The sequence below is a fragment of the Galeopterus variegatus genome, unplaced genomic scaffold (genome assembly GCF_000696425.1).
Source record: "Galeopterus variegatus unplaced genomic scaffold, G_variegatus-3.0.2 Scaffold4506, whole genome shotgun sequence".
NCBI classification, from domain to species: Eukaryota; Metazoa; Chordata; class Mammalia; order Dermoptera; family Cynocephalidae; genus Galeopterus; species Galeopterus variegatus.
Window position 1 is genome coordinate 71226 of NW_007730617.1, and position 3354 is coordinate 74579.

Below are 3354 nucleotides of genomic sequence, written 5' to 3' on the forward strand. Positions count from 1 at the left end.
ATAAAGACAAGAGCAGAAATTAATGAAATAAAAAACAAAATGAAAAATAAAAAATTGGTTTATTGAAAAGATTAACAAAATTGGCAAAACTCTAGTTAAACTAACCAAGAAAAACAAAAAAGGAAATGAACTGGCATTTTCAAAAATTAAAGAAGACATATTACTACAGATCAGCCACATATTAAACAGATGATAAGGAAATATTATGAACAAATATATGGCAGTAAATTTGGCCTCTTGGGTGAAATGAACAAATTTTTGAAAGAAGTGAGTCACAGAAGCTAACTCAAGAAGTAACAGATCATCTAAATAGCTTTATAGATTTTACAAAGAAATTGAATTTGCAGCTAAAATCTTTTTCCACAATGAAAACTCTATACCCATAATACTTCACTTCTAAAGTCTACCAAATATTTAAGAAAGTATTAATACCAATTCTACACCAAGACCTCTAAAAATTAAAAAAGGAGGAGGCACACCCAATCTACTTTATGGCGTTGGCATTTCTATTACTCAAAAACCACACTTAAAAAAAATAATAAAACCATAGGTCCATGTTGTCGTAACATATATGCAAATATCTATAACAAAAAATATAAAAACTGTATCCTGCCATGTAGTCATATAAAGGCTAAAATATTACGATCTATTTGGGTTTATTCAAGAAATGCAAAGTTGGTTTTACATCCAAAAATCAATGAAATTTGCTATATTTATATACGAAAACAAAACAAGTCATATAATCCTCTCAATGCATGCATAAAATGCTCATTCATGGTTAAAAAAAAAAAAAAAAAAAACCTCAGCAAGCCAGGAGTAGAAAGGAATTTCTTCAGAACTAACAGAGGACCTTTACGAAAAGCTTACTGCCAACAACAAACTTATAATGAAAATAGTGAAGTCTTTCCCTCTAAGAATGTCCACTCTCATCACCTCTAATTTTATTTTATTCTATTTTATTTGGTTTATTAATGATTTTCTATTTATTAACAAGTCTTGGACTTACATTGCTATCATGATCAGAGAAAGTGCAGGTTTTCTGTCATGTCTGCACTGTTTGAAAGTAAATGAATTGGTTACTGTCCAAAGGACTCCACCATAGCTATTCTCAAAACAGTAATATTCATATATGTGGTTTCTTAGTACTATTTCCAAGTGAACTGTTTGACAAACATGGAATATCTGCTACACTAAAGTATATATTTTTGGTAAAAATTTTAAAAGAATAAATAAATTTAAAGTTGTGTTTTTTCAGAAGACCCCCGGGCTTCTGAGCTGGGGTGGGGAGGGTGGAGGGTGTCAGCCATGCCACCCAATGTTTACATCCAGCCCAGTGACAACTGAGTCACTACCAGAAACCCCCCAGGCTCCCTAGCAGGAATGGAGGGGCCCCACAGTCCTCAGCCATCACCTCTAATTTTAAACCAGTTCAAAATGTTTTCCAATTTCTTTTGTGATTTCTTCTTTAACCATTATTCTGGAGGCTCTAGACAATACAATAAGGCAAAAGAAATACATAAAAAAAAATTAAATAAAAGGCATAGAAATTGAACAGGAAAAAGTATAACTTTTTTATTTGATGACAACCATCTATGTAGAAAGTCCTGATAACCTACAAAACAAGTTAGTAGGATGAATAAATGAATTCAGAAGGTAGATGTTGTTGTCTAAATTCTCCAAATTTATATTGGGATTCAACAAAATCTCCATCAAAATTTCAGCTGACTTTTAGAATACAAATTGATAAAGTAATTCTAAAGTTCAGGGAATTACAAAGGAACTGGAATATTAAGAAGCATCTTCAAGAAAAATGAAGTTGCATGATTTACACTACCTGATTTCAAGATTTATAGTAAAGCTACTATAATTAAAACAGTGTGATGTTGGCAAATGGATAAACATATGGATCAATAACACAGAATAAAGTGTCCACAACTGGACCCTTCAGAACCAACTGATTTTCTACAATGTGCCAAGGTAATCAAGGTAATCAAATAGGGATAAAATAATCATTTAAATAAATTGTGCTAGAGCAACTAGATATACACATAGAAAAAAACAAAACTAACCTCAAATCTCACTTAGCAACAAATGCAGAAATTAAATAGATTATAACCCAAATTATAAGAGATAAACTATAAAATGTCTAAAAGAAAACATAGAGGCAAGCCACAAACTGGTTGAAAAGATTTTAAAAACATATATCTGTTAAAGAACTTATAGCCAGAGCATATAAAAATATATGATAATATATAATGAATATTTAAGGAGACAAGAAACCAAATGCTTAAAATAGTTAAAATAGTTAAACAGATCCTTCGCTAAAGAAGATATGTGAACAGCAAATAAGCACGTGACAAAAATATTTAAAATTATTAGTAATTAGGTACTTACAAGTTAATCCCACAATGAGAAATCACTAAACACCTACTATAACAGCTAAAATTTTAAAAAGTGTTTTGTAGCCCAGTGAGGTGACTTTAACAACTGTTTTATACAGCATATTTCAAAATGACTAGAAGAGAGTATCCTGAATGTTCTCACCCAAAAGAAATTATCAATGTTTGAGATGATGAGTAGGATAAATACCATGATTTAATCATTATACAATGTATACATGTATGAAAACATCACACTGTATCACATACACACATACAATTATTATGTGTCAATTAAAAAAAAAAGACTGACAATACCAAGTGTTGGAAAAGAGTGGAACAACTGGTAATTTCATACATTGTTGGTGAGGAAGAAAAAAGCTACAGCCACTTTAGAAATCTGTTCAACAGTTTCTTAAAAATTAAACCTACATTTAGCATTCAACCCAGAAATTGCACTGCTAATAATTTAAAGAAGAAAAATGAAAACATACATCTACAAAAAGACCTACCAAGTGTCCATCAACTAGTGAATAGATATACAATTGTCATATATCCATACAGTGGAATACTCCACAGCTATTAAAAAAACAATTACTGATGCATGTGATAATATGAATGAATATCATATACTTTTAAGTGTAAAAGCCAGATAGGAAAGACTACATGTTTTACTATACCAGTTATGTGGTCTATAACAGTTCCCCAGTATATGGAAATTTACCTATTCCACAAGCAGATTTCCATGTGTTGATATAAAACACACATTTCCTCTTTACCTGAGAAATTTAACGCCTTATTTACAGTCTATTCAATAACCAAAATATATCAATCATTTGTTTCCCATGCAACTTTTTGGGAGCTTCAGTTATAAAAATTATTTTGTTTTAGAGTTTGTTTTTTCCCCCTAATTCCCCCAATCCAGTTAACTGTGAATTCCTCAATGACGGGGGCCTTTGTCTCCCTTGTGTCCCTG